This window comes from Ctenopharyngodon idella, chromosome 12 (assembly GCF_019924925.1).
Source record: "Ctenopharyngodon idella isolate HZGC_01 chromosome 12, HZGC01, whole genome shotgun sequence".
In the NCBI taxonomy this organism is placed as follows: domain Eukaryota; kingdom Metazoa; phylum Chordata; class Actinopteri; order Cypriniformes; family Xenocyprididae; genus Ctenopharyngodon; species Ctenopharyngodon idella.
This window is the reverse complement of record NC_067231.1, coordinates 24,246,410-24,265,307: the sequence shown is the minus strand read 5'-3', so window position 1 is coordinate 24,265,307 and position 18,898 is coordinate 24,246,410. Positions and strand designations below refer to the sequence as shown.

At 35.3% G+C, this 18,898-nt stretch overlaps 1 protein-coding gene across 1 annotated transcript in view; it reads left to right on the top strand.

Annotated features, from left to right (window-relative positions):
• The first annotated feature begins 5,004 nt into the window (after positions 1–5,004).
• The window catches only part of cdc42ep4b (CDC42 effector protein (Rho GTPase binding) 4b), a 23,329-nt gene continuing 9,435 nt past the window's right edge, over positions 5,005–18,898 (top strand). Inside the window, exon 1 of the mRNA XM_051913939.1 lies at positions 5,005–5,330. The gene's annotated coding sequence lies outside the window, so the exon portion shown is untranslated. The remainder of the gene's footprint in view (positions 5,331–18,898) is intronic.

The window sequence follows — 18,898 nt, the reverse complement described above, 5'->3', positions numbered from 1 at the left end:
TTGGTTTGAACATTGAAAATAGCCATTTGGTCATCTGAAAAGGGAGCATTCAGAGGTCACGAGTGACTAATGTTGGAGAGGAAGTGTGTAACGCTAAGTGAAAGTGTCCTTAAAATTACATTAATTACATTACCACTCCAAGAACTATGTATTTACCGGAAGCAACTGAAGAAAACAAGCGATTTAAAGGTTCCTCTTTCTATATAGATCTGAGTTTATGATCTGAATTTCAATTTTATCTTTTGCTGGTCCAGTTTGTAAGCCAACATAGCCATATGAAACTGGTCAACCAGCATAATCTTTACAATAAAACTGCACTTTAAAAGTGCTGGGTTGTTTCAACCCAAATCTGGGTCAAAAATTGACAAACCCAACTGTTGGGTTAAATTTTTTAATTAAATTAACGGATGGGTTTGTCCATATTTGACCCGAATTTGGTTTGAAACAACCCAGCATTTTTAGAGTGTGGTTGACTGAGGAAATCTTGCTGGTTAAAGGGTTAGTTTACCAAAAAAATGAAAATTCTGACATTAATTACTCACCCTCATGTCGTTCCACACTCGTAAGACCTTCGTTCATCTTCGGAACACAAATTAAGATATTTTTGATGAAATCGGAGTGTTATATGACTCATCCATAGACAACAATACAATCACCACTTTCACCACTGTAGTCACGTTGACTATTTTAACATGTCTTTAGTACCTTTCTGGACCTTGAAAGTGGTGGTTATATTGTTGTCTATGGACGAGTTATATACCTCTCGGATTTCATCAAAAATATCTTAATTTGTGTTCCGAAGATGAACGAAGGTCTTGCAGGTGTGGAAAGTGTCGGATGACAGAATTTTCATTTTTGGGTGAACTAACCCTTTAAGCTATACAAAAGCCTGGTAGGCACACCATTATACTACACTCTAAAAAATGATGGGTTAAAAACAACCCAAGTTGGGTTGAAAATGGACAAACCCAGCGATTGGGTTGTTTTAACACAGCGGATGGGGTAAATGTTTGCCCAACCTACTGGGTAGTTTTATTTAACTCAACTATTGTTTAAAAATTGCTTGCTTAAAATGAACCCAAAGTATGTTAAAAAATAATGTTTATTAATGTTTAATAAATGAACATTAATGATAAGTTTATTGAATAATAATTAAACAATAAACATTAAATTGCTTATGAATAAATGTTCACCTTTTGATTATTATTGTTTCCTCTAGTAATTATGTCTGATTTTTAATTTCCAACCTATTTTGGGTTCATTTTAAGCCAGCCATATACAGTAGTAAATATTAAACAATAGTTGAGTTAAATAAAGCTGCCCAGCACATTGGTCAAACATTTAACCCAACCACTGGGTTAAAACAACTCAGTTAGTGTGTTTGTCCATTTTCAACCCAACTTGGGTTGTTTTTAACCCAGCATGTGTATCATTCACAATGCAACATTTGCTGGTCTTTTCAGTTGGGACATAACTGTATATTAAAGATATGTTCTGATTGGTTGTGATTGTGAGGTGTCCTGCTGCATTACCGGTTTTAGTTTGGGCAAATTTGTAGCTGGAAGCTTGTTGCGCCTGTTTAAGACAATTTTAGGAATAACTTCAATCCGATGAGGTGGACGTACAAAAAACTTCATTTCCAGGGGCTTAAGTTATGCTTCGGACAGGTGAGGACAAATAAGCATAGCATTTATTAGGTGTGTACAGGCTGAAATACTAGCTTTATTGGATAAAGGGACTAAGTTACTGGAACAGCCACGAATGAGTGGATGACTGTGATTTTGGACATGCTCCAGGATTGACATCTTTTGTTGGTCCTGAAACAACATTCACGTCCAAGAATAATTGTCATCCAAAATCTGTAATGGGAACATGCACTCGCATTACACTGGCCAAATTTAAGTTTGCAATCTCTTAATTGCAAGTATGTTTCTGACTTAACCGTAACCCTAAAATCTGATAGGACTGATTAGATTGTTGTTCTAGGACCAACAAGGATGTTGTTCAGGAAACATGTCCTACTTGGCAAAATCACAGTCACAGAATGTGTGTGCAATTATTTTATACTTTTGCATCCTTTCGTACTTTATGTAGGTGTTGCAATGTGCAAAAGTCTATCTTCATCTTCTATTGGACATATATATGACCTGTCACATGAAGTTTCTCATCCTGTTGCTCTCATTGGTTTAATGCGTGTGGATAAATCGGATCAACAGACCTATGAAATCCTGTTATGTTGGAAGCATCTGTTGCCTGCAGCCAGTTTACAGTCACACTGCTCCCTCAAGTTCAGAGAATAAAGCCAATCATCTATGATTCAATTTACACTTTGATTATGTTAAAGAGAAGGAGCATTTATTTCTCCATCGTTTTTATCTCTTTTATTCTGTGGTGACAACCACAAATGTGATATAAACTCTTTCCTCTTGTTTCTCCCTTTCCGAATCTCCATTTTTCATGTGAAGTGTGGAGAGAGTGACACAGAAAACCCTGCATTTATACGTTAATGATGTCAGAGGCAGAACAGGACAGGAATGTGTCTAAATGGAGGGAGATTCCACATCATACTCATCCCAGTGTGATCCCTTTTTTTTTTTTTTTTTTGTCCTATTAAAACTAATTTCCTGATTAAAGTTAACTTTGTTGATCTAAATACAGCAGAGGAACTGACAACACAGTATGACTAAAAAATGCATACATTTTGGTGGAGGAACTTGGTGAAGGAAAATACTTCATGTTCTTCACCATAAGAAAAGTTAAATCAAAGACAGGTGTTCCTGAGCTCTACATACCTGAAGTCAGCTAAATGCCTTTTGACAGATAAATGATTAATGTGCTCCAGTCAAACAGATATAAATGGAAAATATGCTTATATAATCTTGGGTTATATAAGTGTTGTGAACACTGCATGTCTTGGGGTTTGCAGGCATTGAACGCTATTTGGGTTTAGATGTTAGTCTAAACTGAAAGAAATGATCTGAACATATGACTTGATATATCAATCTATAAAAAAAAAAACTGATTTGGGGGGTTTTGCATAATGTAAGCAGTTCATGAGGCCCCAGTTCTTGGACGCTAATACCAAATGCAGTTAGCAACTCCTCCACCGTCTAGGCTACAACTCATAATGTTTTATTCAAAGGTGCTAGTTTCTTGTTTGAACCCTCTGTACTCGCTTCCTGTTAGTGGTTACTTTGATTTTTTTTGTTAAATGTTCAATTCAATATTTTCCTCTTCCACAAAAGGGTGTTATGCACCATGCCGAGATCAAATGGTTGGATAAATGCTTTTGATAGTGATTATAGAGTAAAGCTTTACCACTGGATATGAGCCCATTGATCAGCCCGTTTGCTATAGCACCACAAAGAGCATGTCAGGAAGTAATCACCAGTTTGAAAACTTATGGGAAGTTTATTGACCACTTTGGCAGCTTTTTATAAGCAGGTTTGAAGGGGAGACTGACTTTAAAAACTCTGTAAATGTGTAGTGGTTTTACAGCTTTACTATATACAAAACATACGTATTCCCATCATAATTTCAAAAACTTTAGGTGGGCCATTTGGATTTCCATATCTTGATTGAAATATTCATCTTCATGCTTGGATGGTATTCGTTAAACTGAATGTTATTCTGTTTGTTTTTAGTTATTATGCTTTTTTTGAACCTTGACATGATGTGTGGTTGGATCGTGTGTGTGTGTGTGTGTGTTGTGTGTGTCGAGTAGGATGCAATGAAACAGTGAGAATGAGTGCATGTTGAGGTGCACTATATTTTTTTCTTAACTGCCTGAATTTGCCGTGCAGATATATTGTACAAAATAAGCTTATGTTTATTTTGCCTTTTAGATCTGTGTAGAACTTAAACCAAATATGTGTTTTAAAATAGAGCGCTAAAATGATTTTATTCAGATGTACATGAAAGAGTTTTTTTATTATTATTATTATTTTTTTATCTCATGAAGATGTTTAAAGGGCCCGCATTTCATTGCATGTTTGGCCAGTTTGCAATTATGACCACTGGAATAGTATGTCACTATGAATCACCCAGCTGAAGAGGATGTATGTGGTTGAGTATGTCAGTTGTTTAGTGTGGTTACTGAGGCAACATCAGACCATTTGGTAACTGTAACCAGGGTCGTAATAAAACAAAAATTTAGCTTTTTTATTCTCAGACAAACGATGATCACAGATACTTTTGTAAAGACATCTGTTTGCCTTGTTTTTAGAGTTTTTTTTTTTTTTAAACATATAATATATGTTAATTTAAAATGTTTATTTTTGTGTTTTCCTGTGGTGTGGTTTACTTCATTAATATTATATAACAGTGCTGCATCTAAGGACTTTTAAAAATGCCTAAAATTGGATGTATTGTATTATAATGAGTGTTTAGTGCCAAGGGTGTACTCTGTGATCAAATATGTATATTCTGTACTAGACAGTATTAAAAAAAAAACACTGAAGAAGTTCTTGAGCCGTCAATGATCATCTGGCTCTGGGCAAAATTATTTGTCTTTGGAGAAAAACAAATAAATAAATAAATAAGATGACCTGATGGCAGAATTATATTATTTTCTAAATAAAATGAAACAAAGAGAAACAAATAATTTTGTGAAATTTCTTTAAATCTCCCCATGTATGCCTTACTAAAATTATAAAATAATTTATTTAAAAACATATACAAATATATTAATTTTATGGATAATAAATGTGTATGAATAAAATAATACAATTAATGTGTATTACATTAACAAATAAATGAATTAAATTAAAAATAAATTAATGTATAAATGAATAAAAAATAATAATAATAAAGCGTATGATATGTAAAGGTGCCTTTAAATTAAAATGAATGGACGCCAAAAACAAACTTCATTTATACAGTTGTCAGTTTGGTCGTAAATTTGATACTGGTCCTTTAAAAGGCAGTGGGAGGCTGAGCTCACGGTTGAAGGGGGCGGGGCTCAATTGTTCATGCTGATGCAGGGAGGCGGGGCGTCGTCACACTCAGTCAGAGGACAGTCTGGGCGCTTGAACTGCTTTAGTGCGCCATCGCACATTGAACGGTCCGTACGTGAAGACGCGCTCGTCAGGATTCCGCGGAGTGTGTCCTACTTAACACGTTTTATATTATCTATAAAGGCGTGATTGCAACATAAAACTGTTTAAAGTTTGAAGGATATCGGAGACATCTGTCAGGCTGAGCCTGTGTTTTGTTATTGCACTCTCTGGACTCTTTTGTTTGGAGTGTGATTCCATTGAACTTGGTCCATTGTTGTTGGATGAGAAGCTCAACTTGGCATTGAGGCTTCGGAGACTACGGAGAAAACAGTGGTAAATGGCTTTATTTATTTACATAAATTAATTTCTTTGTGCGACCTTTCTTTCATATTCCACAAGGTTCCATTAGAACTTCAGATAAAAGTTCACTGGGTTAGATAAAGATACAATGAAGCATTTGCTCTTCAACTGTTTTGTATTGATCTGAAGAGGCCAGTCAGAAATATATCTCAAATGGATTTAACAAAGTTGGTCCCAAAGAGATTTTTGTTGTAGAGTTTTGAATGAGTCATTCTCAGACATTCCTCTACAGTGTGTAGTTTGCTTTGTGCTGTGTATATAATCATGGTATTTCAATGTTTTAGGCTTATTTTTACCCTACATAAATTTATACTTATCTTGGAACTGTATTTCTCAAATTTGTTGTCGGAATTACACAGAAATAAATTAAATTAAAAATAAATGAATTGGTAACATTTTATTAATTAATAATGTCCGTTAATAACTTTTTATATATTCTTTAGTCTAATAGCCCAATAAGTGTACATTGAGTTGTGTACTACATAGCCTAAATGAAATACACTGATTCAAATGCTAATATTTACGTTATTTCATTAATATCAGGCTTTATTGTTTTATGTTATTTGATGTTTGCAGTATCTGCTTGTCTTTGGCTTTTTATCAGCTATGTGTGGTACACTGATCTTTGTTTTTATATATATATATATATATATATATATATATATATATATATATATATATAATATGGAAAGATTCCTATTAAATCAGTTAATCATAACTTCTGTTTTAGTGGCAATATAATTTAACTCAACAATCTGCATTTCACCTTTCAGATTGAGAGTCTGGGGCTTTTGTAGGCTACCAATGCACAAGACTGTGAAAGTGAGTTAGCAGTTAACAAGTGATCTCTAATGGGGGGCTTTGACATGTGCTGCTTGTTGGGATTGCAAACTAAAGGGGAAGACAAGGAGCTTGTGATTTTGAGTCATTAGTATAGTGGTGCCAAATGCCTGGTTGGACCCTGGAGCTGATGTTAGGGCTGTTAGCGTGCTACTTGTGTCCAAGTTGAAGAAAAAGTGGGAGATGAAATGTTATGTAACCACTTGGGGGAATTAAATAGTCCACGTAGCAATGAAACAGGAATCCAGTGAAGCATTCCAAGAACTTCTTGTGAATTTCCAGATGTATTCTGCATATATATTGTCCTGAACCTATTGGCCACATCTGTTGCATAATGTGCATTGGTAAGATGGCTGCATTTTCACAGTTCGTTACTCTAACGGCCCAAACTGTTGTTTGGCAAGCGCTCTGGTATTGTAAAAGGTTATCAGAGTGAAATTGATTGACCCTAATGGGTTGTCTCAACAGCACAATCAACTTTTGAGTATCCTGGTTTGACTTTTTTTTTTTTTTTTTTTTTAAATATGTAAACTGTTGCTCCAAAAGAATCTCAATTTGTCATCTAAGCCTTTTAATTCCTCTTTCATAACCGAATGATCACCACCACAAGCTTATGTGAAAGTAATAAAAAATGATAACTTGAACGTTGTGTGGTCCAGTGCTTTGACCCTTAACCTTTGACATTTTTATCATTCTTTGTGTCAATATTTGTGAAAGGTGGCATTAGTGCCTCTTAGCAACCCTGGTGCCAGAGCTCTGAGGTCAGTATCTGCCCGGATAGACTATACAAGTCACCATATACCTGGAGTTAAAGCTGCCCGGTTAATATCCTGAGCTCATTATGATATCCCAGTTAGGAGAGCAGGCAGGCAGAGAGACAGTTCTGGCCTAAATTTTAGCATGTGGGCCAAGGTCGTTTTGTGTGTGTGTGTGTGTGTGTGTGTGTGTGTGTGTTATAAGGCCGACCTGCCAGATGGATAGATAAATGCAGTGTGTTCTTTTTCCACTCTTTTTTTTTTCCCTCTTTTTTTCTCTTTTATTTCTTACCTTACAGCCCCATTGCCTCTATTCTTTCACTTTTAAAATGGGTTTTCATGCAAGAATTTGCGTTTGCACAGACTTTCTTAAAGACTGACAATTTATTCACCCCAAAATTAAAATCCAGTCATTATCCAGTCCTCCTCGTATTGTTCCAAACCTGTACAGTATGTAGGGCTGCATGATTATGCTGAATAATTATATTATTTAATATTAATATATATTTTTTATTTATTTATTTATTTATATTATAAATATATATATTATTTCTCTCATTTCAAACGTTAAACCATCAAGCTTTTAGAAATGTGCACCTCATAAATTTACAGTATTTAATTAAAATGCAGCCTTTGAGATTTGATAATCACACTAAGCCATTCCATGGTTTGTTTTACTTTGATTAATACCTACCTGTATGCTGTTATTTTTTTAATACAGATCACAAAGAAGATTCTTCATGCATCTCACCAGTTAATACTCAACCTACTAGTTCAGCATTGATCACGGCACCAAAAATTGCACCATAACAATTAGTGGCTAAATAAAACAATGCCTTAATAGCTATTTTGCTATTACATTATACCAATCAAATAAGAAAGTGCATGTACTAATGTAAATTTTTTATTTCACGTTGACATGAAATGCATCAGCAGCATCTTGCTTGGTGCTTGAGTGAGTGAGTGAGTGTGTGTGTGGATGGATCTGTAGTAATACAACTGGCTGCTTGCCCATCCACTGCTGCTGTGATGTGATTTAGCTGCAGCAGTACGAAGTGTGCGCGTGTGTATTAGAGGAGAAGAGACTCGCATCAACTCTGTGAATAATTCTTAGTTTGGTGCTCAATCATCACGGTGGCCTTCTTGTGACTCAGCACAGCAGCATGAGTCAGTTGTGCTGCTCGGACAGCCTTACTCCCCTCTGTTGTAATCAGCCCAGCTGTCGACACACACACTACAGGAGGTCAACATATCTGTGTTCAAAGGGACTAAAGTTCAACCGGGGGGGGCTTTGAAAGCATAACCTTTCTAAATTTAGCCCTCAGGTTTGCGTGTAAGTTGTCCGTTATGGTAGTTAGTTAATCATGGGTGTTCCTGGCCTTTCTAGATAACACAACTTCAACATCCACCCATCCCAGTTGTGTTATGAGGGACATTTGCAGATTTTGTGTTGAAGTTAAACCACATGTTAAGTCGAAGATCAAACTGTAGGCTATAAGATTGAAAGTTAAAATCAATATTTTATAATACTGGTTAAATCATTTTTTTATTTAACTTGCACTATGTTCAAAAATTTGGGGTCAGTAAAACTTTGTTCAAATTTCTTTGAAAGAAGTCTCTAATGCTCATCAAGGATGCATTTATTAGGTCAAAAATACAGTAAGACAGTGCTATTGTGAAATATTATTACAATTATTTAAAATAGCTATTTTTTATTTGAATATGTTTTAAAATGTAATTTATTCCTGTGATGGCAAAGCCGTAGTCTTCAGTGTCACATGATCCTTCAGAAATCATTCTAATATGCTGATTTGCTGCTCAGGAAACATTTATTATTATTATAATCAATGTGGAAGATGGTTGTGCTGCCTAATATTTTTGTGGAAAAAATGACACTTTTTTTTTTAGTATTCTTTGATTAATAGAAAGTTCAAAAGAAAAGCATTTATTTGAAATATGTCTTTTGAAACACATCTGAACATATGAAACATATAGTATCTTTACTGTCACTTTTGGTTAATTTTATGTGTCTATGCTGAATAAAAGTTGTATTTCTTTTATATATATATATATATATATATATATATATATATATATATATATATATATAATATAATTTATTTATTTTACACAATTTTATTTTGGATTATCAGATCATTTTTATTTTATATTTAATATTTTTGATGCAAAATTGTTTTTGAGCAGCACGGCATACCATTTATTATACAATGACAGGAAATGTCTGCAAGATATTGTTAGCTTTTATGTAGAAGACTTTGAACTTGGAAAAACTGTATTGCATTCATATCAAACCTCAAGGGAAAGTAAAACTATTTTAACCACGACTCTGTCTTGCCAAGAGTCAATATTTTCGCACTGTCTCCTCTCCTCGTGAACTTGAATAAGATGACCCGAGCTCTCTGCTTCAAGCCCAGCTGAGGCCTCAGGAATCTGACATACTAGAGGCAGAGAAGCGTATTCCTCTGAAACTGAACCTCCTGCTGTCCTACAGGCTGACCCCCACTGACACCAGGCAATGAGCCAGTTCTTCTGATTCCAAGAAGACCAAAGCCCTGTAGCGTATAGTCCATAGGAATCCTGTCATATGACCTTGTTTAACTTTTGGTTAACTAGTGTAGCTTGCAGTCATTATTACCTGACTTGATATTAATCTGCTGTGTTTTCACAAGGAAGCTATGATATGGATTCCTGAAAAATTTAAATAGAAACTGTCTCAACATTTTCAAAAAAAAATCTCAACCAATGGTTAAATGTTGACCAAGATCTTCAAGACATTGATAATCACAGTTCGAGTCATTATAGCCTCAGATGGCAAACTCACAGTCCTCAAATAGTTCTCCCCTAGCTGTTGCAATCTGATTGGCTAGTAATTTACTTCCATTTATGTCACTTTAATTGAGAACTATTTCAGATAAACCTGCCCCTAAACAATACGTAACAACAACAAGAACTGTGTTTGGTCACTTTAAATGATCTTTTCCTGTTTTGGCCAGAATAAACTGCAAAAAGTGGACTGGAATTTATTCTGGTAGTAGTCAGAAGTCTTTATGGTAATTTTAACTATAGGCATTAGTGGTAATGTGAACTATTGTGAAAATTATTGGTGGACTACTCATCTTCTATGTAATCAACTCGTGCTTGTTGATGGACTCATTGATAAGGAACTAGTTTCTTCAAATACTCCTGCCTGAAGTAACTTGGCGCTTAAGTAACCTTGCTTTGGTTTCAAGATGATGACTGTCGTCTCGAGTTTCAGACTGAGATTCATTTTTCTTTCATTTTTGAGATGACAAATTCATGATTACTTTGTTGTTTGATAGTGTTGAAAGTTGTGAAACCGGTTTAAGTCACTGTAATCATGTAGCAGCCAAAAGATACTCCTTTGAGCAAATGACAGGTGATTTTCTTTGGGTTGAGCCACACATTTTTGGAGTTACAGTATCGGCATCGCTCCCTGTCAAAGAGGCTCTCAACGTGGGTGTCCTGTTTCTCTTTAAGTCCAAACCTTGAAGCACATTATTTCTAATACGTGGTACAGCCCAACAACTAGTTTGGCCACATTTCACACATAGATAGCCTTTTAATTTAGTAGCCATTTTCTGGCTCTTTGCTCTTTTGTCTTGTTTCCAGGCTGTTAATTTTGCCATTAGTGTGTTTATCACCTTTATTGAACTGCAATATGTCCTGCTAGTTTATTGATGTTGCTCATTAATGATACTCGTGTTTATCCTGAGCTAAGATAACACCAGAGACAAAAACGATAATAGCCATAACAATTCCCATAGCCATTTTGTGTGGACGCTTGCTTGTGTACTACTTTTTCACAGAGAGAAAAGGAAAAACATTCATTTTTATTTTTCACTGTCTCTTCATTTGTACATTATTCTTTACATTCTCTTATTGCTCATATCTCTCCCCATCATTCACTTTCAGTCAGTTTCCTTCTTTCTCATAGAATAACAGGTGGTTACCCTCAAGCATGTGGCTGGTGAAAAGAGAAAAAGAGCAATTCTTTTCTCCATTAGTGTCCATTTCCCATCCCAGATGCTCTTGGCTTCACTTGAGTAATCCAATATCCTTATAGATCCATAACATATGCCCTCTGTCACTCAGTGTCATTATACTCAAAGTAACCCACAAATGTGGCCCGAATTCATGGACACATGACCCATACATGTGTGGAAAAATCATGTGTGGTCTTCAGAATGTTTATATTTCCATAGATTACTAGCAATTTAGCAGTTGTGTTTCTTTCAAAATAGATCAACAATGGATTAATTGACCCTTCACTAAGCTTTGGCCAGTTACTGTTGCTTGTGCTCGCTCAGACCAGATTTACAGAACTTGCCACAGGAATGAAGTGGGGATTTCTTTCCTTTTTTTTTCTTTATAATTTAATTTAGTTTTAATTTAATTTTTTATTATTTAATTAAATTTTTATTTTTTTATTTTTTTTCCCCAAACCTATTGTTATTGGGATTCTGGAGCATCTTGGCCCACCATTGGGATTTTTCTTTTTCATTTTATTTCATTTGATTTCATATTTAATTTTTCCAAACCTTTTGTCCTATGGGTCATGGGGAATGCTGGAGCATCTCGGCCCATTATTGAGATTATTTTATTTTATTTTATTTTATTTTATTATTTCTCTAAACCTCTGGTCATGGGATCAGTGGAATTTATTTTACTTTAATTTAATTTTATTTATTTTATTTTATTTCTGTGAAGTAGGCAAGCATTCACAAAATTAGCGAACTATCACAGTTGTAATCAAGGCCATATTAGATACATTTCTCTTTTGTTTGTGTAAAGGAATTGACTCATACTTCATATCGTTTCTTCTTTAAGCTCTATTTCTGTGGCCTGTTTATATAAGTCTATTGTGATCATTGTGACTTTGCTTCCACAGTTTCAGTGTCTTTGAGGGTAGACAGTTGGGCGTTTCCAGAGGCCTTGTGGAGGAACACTTATACGCTCCAGTAAACTCAGACACTAGGTCAGGGAGTGTGTTGAAGGTGGAGTTTTGTATTGATTGGCTTAGTCAGGCTTCCTATTTTAAACGCCGGGAATCAATCATGGTCTTTAAGTGTTGTTGATTTCAGATTAAGTGATTTGGGCAGCATTTAACACGATTGCAACTAGAAAATAATGCTATGGTGATGCTATTGAAACTACATTTACCAAAGGCACTGCCTGTAGGATCATGAGTACCAAAATACTGTAGTTGCTGCAGTTATTACTTCTGCATTGCATTAATTTGTGTTAGCCACCATTGTCATAATATTTTGGTGGCAACCATGGTAAATATTTGTAATAGTGACTGTGCATTGTGTGCAATTAATTCTGCTTTGAGAAATAGTTCTGTTACTGAACTCTCAAAATGTTGGAGCTACTCTTCTCTTCTAACCAGGAACATCTGGTTTAAGGGTGTAAAGTGACTGGACCTTGCTCTTTTCAGACCTAGTAGAGCTGAACCGCACTGACAGCTGTGCGTTAGCAATCAGTGCTTGAACCACATCATGCATGCATGCATAAATATACAAAGACTGTCGTCACCATGTTGAGTCACCGCTTGAGAGGACTTCATGGAAATCATGGTTTGTTTGTTTTTTACTTTAAGTTAATTGGTATTTTGTCATTGCAGGAGAGTTAGAATTGTCTAATGCTTTGTAGACGTCACAATTACAGTAATTACGAGTTTATGACTAGTAAATGTATTTTTCAAACTTACAAGTTAGAATTTAATAAAAAGCTCTAACTTCCAAAATGATGACATGTAAAATACCCAAAAATGACATATGTTTTAACATATTTCAATTGCAATGTTGTTTTATTAAAGTGTTTTCTTTTGGGGGTTTTTAGGGTTTTGTTAAAAATATATAGAAATTAATGTTGAAAACCGATATTTTGCTGTCAACAGCAAATGGATTTGTTTGATTTTAAGACCTAAAAAGAAATCTGCAGCTCGCAATTATGATAATTTAAGTTCAGAATGGCTTTAAAGAAAGGCTGAACTAAATGTAAATGAAGATAATTTTGTTTTGTGTAATTTTTTTTTTTTTAAAGTGATAGGCTATGTATTATGTTCCCCATAAGTTGTTTCAGGTGCAAGGGATTGTGAGAAGTATTGGTGTGGGCTCTGAGATTGTCTTTTTAGGTCATTCAGACAGGATTGTTTAAATTGAAAGCTGTTCAGGAGAATTTGGTGATTTCTCTCTCAATGTATAATATAGCTAAGTTGAGACCAGTCTTAGAACTTATTCAGCTGTTTAGGATGTAAAAAAAAAAAAAAAAAAAAAAAGTCAATCAATTAATGATTGAATGTTGCGAGTTTGGCTTTCTCAAGGTGCTCTTGTATTCTTTTGATGCCAATGGGGAATTCCTATGGGCAAAACAGAAAGTTGTAAATTATAGAGACCTTCCTTTTCATGGGTGCTGCCTTGAAAAATGCTGCTTGACTGGTGTCTTGTGTACCTGTGAAGGAAGTTGTTTTGAAAGACAGGCTTTATATCGTCTATAATGTATAACGCAAACAACTTGAGCCTCCTTCGCCAGTGACTCATGCTGTAGACATATTTATTGTTGCACAATTACCTACAGAAACAGCAGGATTGGTAAAAATCAGTTTTTCAAATGATCCAAAATGGTTCAACTTTTGAACCCAGAGAGAAAAGATATATGACAACAAGTTGTCCAAAGTCTGCATTTCACAATTCAAAGATATTTTGGAAGATCAGCTAAGAAATATCATCTTTATCTGTTTGACTTCAGCAAAGTGCTTCATAAATTGTTGCTGTGTGGAGAACTGAGCATGGGTGGAGGAACATGATGGCTCACAGATGGCTCACAGTCGCCGACTGGAGTAAACTGTGGCACTTTTCATATATGTTGCCAAATACACCTAATTATATTTCAAAGTGAAATGGAAAAGAAAGCATTTGTATCATTATAGGGGCATAGAAATATAACTTGTGGTCCCATTTGAGCCATGGCATGTCATCGGGTAATTTGAGTCATTGAGGAATAAATTAATAATTTATGTTTCAAATAAAATTATGAACATAAATGAGAAAATAAAACTAATTATCAGTCCCATCCCTAATGTACAAGTCTTAATTTTTTCTGCATTGTATTTGCATTTTTATTAACCAGCCCTGAAAAGGGTTTATATTCAGATTATTTGAATAATCCACCATTTAAATATTAATTAGGGATGTACCGATATGAAAATTTTGGCCGATGCGATAACCGTTAATTCTTTATATTTGAAAGCCGATAACCGATATATTGGCCGAAAAATCTACATCCAAATTTTTATATAATTTGAGAGCCTGATTACAAAAACAAGTCTCACCATTTAAACCTATGTCCAATGCACACAATTATAATGTTCTCATTATAATTTTATGTAGCCTATATGACAAACTTGCGCTGTACATGTTGCACTTAACTGTATTCCAATCATATTTCAAGCAACTCATAACCATCATGGCAAACAGTGCGCATCTGAAGTGTCTCTGAAGGAAATAATACATTATTTATCAGCTTTAATATATCGGGCAATTTTTCTTATCAGGCCAATAACGATAACTTTAAACATGAACACACATCGGCCGATACCGATATGGTAGCCGATATATCATGCACCCCTAATATTAATAGTAGTAGTATTTGTTATGAAACAATTCAACCATTTTGTAATGACACTTAATAATAGTAATAGTAAGCTATATATAATTATTTTATACATTTTTATATTTAGTTAATGGCTAATCTTTATCCAAATAATTCACATGGTTTTATACAATGGCAAATTCACCATGTATGATTTATGAATTGTATATGAAATGCATAGTTTTTTATTTATTTATTTATATATTATTTTTTAGTACCTGGCACCTTATTTTTTAGCACATACTTTGTTACTGTATATTGCTTTTTCTTGTCATAACTTGTTTGTGTTATAATGTTTGGCAATCATGCCAATAAAGTACTTTTACATTGAAAATTGTTTTTTTTAATATATATTTTAGACCTGGATAAATTTGCATAAAAATGAATTTTGACTACAATGCAAAAAATTCCCTTTGAAATAAAAGAAGTTTTACCATTAAAGAATGTGCTTATATGATGGGCCCTTTCTAAAGTGGTCATATGACATAAATACAGCACAGCTTGCTATAGATTAAGGGGGTGATTTACCCACTCTCCCCATCAGAAATGTTCAGAGACACCATAACATTGGCCTCATTTTCTGTCTGTCTAATGAGATGTTGGATGGAAATGCCCTGTGAGGACTGTGGCCAGCCTGCTGGCTCACAGTCGTGTAGCACCTCTGCCAAGATGGCACCACCCGATGCGTGTCTGCATTTCTTCAACACTCATGCTTGTGTGTCCTAGACACACGGGCCCCAAAACTGCCGGCAACACCCAAGGAAGACATAGCACTGCTGGCTCACTCCTCATTCTCGTCTGTGCCGTTTGGAAAGGGTTATGGGCCTAAATTCCAAGCAGACACTCTTCTTAGCCTTCAAACCAGATTATGCCGTTTGCATTTTCAAAAGCGATCGTTATTTGCACTCTTAGCCTGGGTTTAAAGTTTTCTGATTGTGTGCAGAATTACACAGCTGTGAGGGGATTGTTGGCTAAATCTGAACCCATGGGCATTTGGCAGAGGAAAACAGCAGGAATGTGGAGTGGAAAGGATGTGGAAAGTTAATCATCTACTTGATTAGTAGGGCCACGTTCTGTCTGTTTATATGCTGTGATTACAGAGCTGCAACCTTCACCTTACCGAAAATTGACTTGCAAGAAGAATGATTCCTGTAAAATGTGAGCCATAAAAGTGGTTTTGACGAAAAGGTAAAGCTTCTTTTAGAGGTATCGTGAAACGTGAAGTCAGACTGAACGGTTGAAAGAATTAAAGGTGTGTTTGTGTGTGGCACATGAGGCTTGCTCGTTTAAACACAGTTTAGTGTTTTCTACATTCTAGTGTGTAATCCCTGTGGTTAGTTTCAGCATGTTTGGCAGAGAAACTCAAAGCACAAGCACACAGAGTATATCTGTTTACCCCGCTGGCTGCTGAATGCCAACTAAGCTAATGCATAATATCCTGTCTTGGCCGAGCCGAGAGAAAACTTTCAAAAAACTAGACTGGAAAGCTGATAGTACTCTGTAGTGTGGTTGAACTTTGTGTGTTTCTTTGTTGGAGTTATAATCTGTTAATGATCCTGCCATCTCCCTGTAATAGTTTAACCAAAATTGAGAACGTAGTCATCATTTACTGACTTCATGTCATTTTAAACCTGACTTTCCTTCCTCTGTGAAGCACAAAGAGTGACTTTTTAACAACTTTTGGGTTCCCACAAAAAAAATCTTAAAACATTTGGGGAAGTAGTTCTACCCTGGGTGAGTAAAGTCAGTAAGTTTTAGTCTAATGCGAGAACATTAACTAGCATTATCGGGAAAAAGAAAAGCCTCTCCAGGTCAAAATGACCTGAACACAACCTGAGGGTTGAGTAATATCTTGGTATTTTCAGTATAATGTTAGGTGGATGAGGACTAGTGCTGTCAAGCTTCATAAATATGCAAAAAAAAAAAAAAAAAACCATAAAAGTAGTTCATATGACTATGCAATATATCCCCAGTCTTCTGAAGCCATACAATAGCTTTGTGTGAGGAACAGACTAAAATCTGAAAAATCCTGCACCCTCTTTTCTGATTTGTGAATTTCTGATTTTCTGAAACCTTCATTGTGATTGCATGGCAAAGAGCGACCAGAACAGTCTTCAAAATTTCTACTTTACATACGTGTTGCTTTTCAAACAGTGTTTGCGTTCACATATATGTACATGTTTTGGTCCTAACTCTTCACTGTCACTGCTTATTGAGTGTGTTTGTGTCAAAACAGGTGCACATATAAGTGTCTCTCTCTCCCTCTGTGTCCACAGTGTTGGACCGAATGTATACACACATTTACGTTTATCACAGTTTCATATTTTTTTTTCTAGAGTGTTTATAGGTGTGAGAAGGGATTCTATTGGTTGATTTGGTGGGTGTCTTCATGTCTTCCCCGTATCACATTTATATTTCCATCTGTTTATTCACCACTTAATATCAGTGTCTGTATTAGGCCTCCGGCTTGTGGAGGGGTTAACAGGAAAAACGGGTTGTAACTGTAGTCAATAATAACATATGAAAACCTTTTGGCTCTTTTATACTTTCAACCAGTTCCTGGTTTCAATGAAAATTTCTTGTGAATGTGTGTGTTTATATATCGCTTTCCTGCAACCATACAGGACAACATCTAAAGTTCGTTAACATGTTAGGGACTATATAAGGATGATATTTTGTTAATCATCCTAATAAAGTAAAATTGTAATGAATATTTGTTCTTAATTTTTTATATAGAAGGCCTACATTGACATGGACCATGTTTACACTGTAACCAACCACCAGCGGTATGAAATTAAAAACACTTTTGATATTTTACAGCTGCATACATAGAAGATACATCACAGTTGAATTATTTTATGACAGATAGCAGCAGCACTGAATATCACGCTGTGGTGTGAATCTCCTGCAGTGTATCATGCAGACAGAGTCTCTGTGCAATGCTGTACTTCCTGGAGTATGTCTACCATTGCTTAAATTTGTAGTATACTGTAATACTACAAATACTTAACAGCAGTCAAATCAGCCTTAAACAATCAAAACTGTATTGACAGTTTATGGCTGATTTGACTGCTTGTTAAGTGTTTAATATGGGGGCATTGTGCCAGGCAGACAGGAATGCTCAGTGTTTTACAGTTGACACCATCAACCTCTCCAAAAGCGGAGTCTCTTAAAGGGATGTTAAGTCTTAAAGAGATTATGTACTGTCTGGACATTAATCAAATGGATGAATGTGCCTCAATCCTGCTGTCCTATCTCTATGAATCACAGGCTGGCGTAGGCCTTTTCTGCATCTTATATATCTTATATATATGATGATGATGGTTTACTCCTATTACTTGGGAGAAACTGTAAAGTGCAATATGGCAGAATACATCCTGCCTTCTAAATAAAAAAGCCAATCGCTGATTGGTAAAGTCATTTACCATTAGAATCTCTGGTTCCTATAGAAACTTGAGACTCGCGCTTAGGACTGCACATGCGCATTAGCTGGTCTAGGTTGAAAAATAAGCTTTTTTTTTAACGCTATTTGAGCATAAGAAACAACAGTCATGGTACAATTTATGTTAGATTTTGTTGCTGATTTGAAATATGTTATATTCTGAGTTCTGCAGGCAGTTTTTGAGATTTCAGGATTTCCCTCATTCAAATAGATAGGACTTAGTATTGGATGCCCGAAATAGCTGCCCGGAGGCATTGCAAATATGGCTGCCGAGTGAACAGACTTTATTTGAAAGGGACTTTGATGTTACTAAGACAAATATAACAATTAAGTTTAAATATATAGTGTTTTAGTATAGATCATTTATAGAGGTCCTCATAGATCCCACGCAAAATCCAACGTGATTACGCAATGTGTGGCGCATCGCAGAGCAGTGCAAGACAAGCATTTGTGGTTAAAAAGTATATCATTTTAATTATTTTTTTTTAGAAAATGGCCGATTGTTTCTCTAGACAAGACCCTTATTCCTCAGCTGGGATCGTGTAGAGCGCTTTGAAGCTGCATTGAAACTGCAATTTGGACTTTCAACCCGTTGTACCCCAGTGAAGTCCACTACATGGAGAAAAATCCTGGCATGTTTTCCTCAAAAACCTTAATTTCTTTTTGACCGAAGAAAGAAAGACATAAACATCTTTGATGACATGGGGGTGAGTAAATTATCAGGAAATTTGAATTCTGAAGTGAACTAATCCTTTAATTAAAAAAAAAGTTAAACAATCGTAATGTTATGCTGTAATGTGAATAGTCAT